Genomic DNA, 413 nt, shown 5'->3' on the forward strand with positions numbered 1-413 from the left:
ACGTGCTGTCATTGGTCATCATTGACGCACCGAAGATTGCACACACACACACACACACACAAAATACGCCAGTCTATTCAGACGATGTTTTTTTCTTAATTAGTTTATTTTTAATTATTAATTTATTTTTGGTGCGGGCGGTGTTTGTTTTGCGGTTAAAAAAAAGAAAATCGGGAGAACATCAGAGCCGCTTACTCTCGAAGAAACCCCCCCCCCCCCCCCCCTCCCCGATCAAAGCCGTGCACTATCACAGCAGCGCACTTTTGACGATATTGATACAATTAGATTGCCAAATACCAAAATCAATAACATCCAATAATTTGAGTCTCCTTTGCGTTTTACTCGGCTTGGGACCAGCATCTTTTTAAACATATGAATGACTCCCCTGATACACATTCCTTATGTTTTCTCCA

The sequence above is a fragment of the Aplysia californica genome, unplaced genomic scaffold, assembly GCF_000002075.1.
Source record: "Aplysia californica isolate F4 #8 unplaced genomic scaffold, AplCal3.0 scaffold00040, whole genome shotgun sequence".
Lineage (NCBI taxonomy): Eukaryota > Metazoa > Mollusca > Gastropoda > Aplysiida > Aplysiidae > Aplysia > Aplysia californica.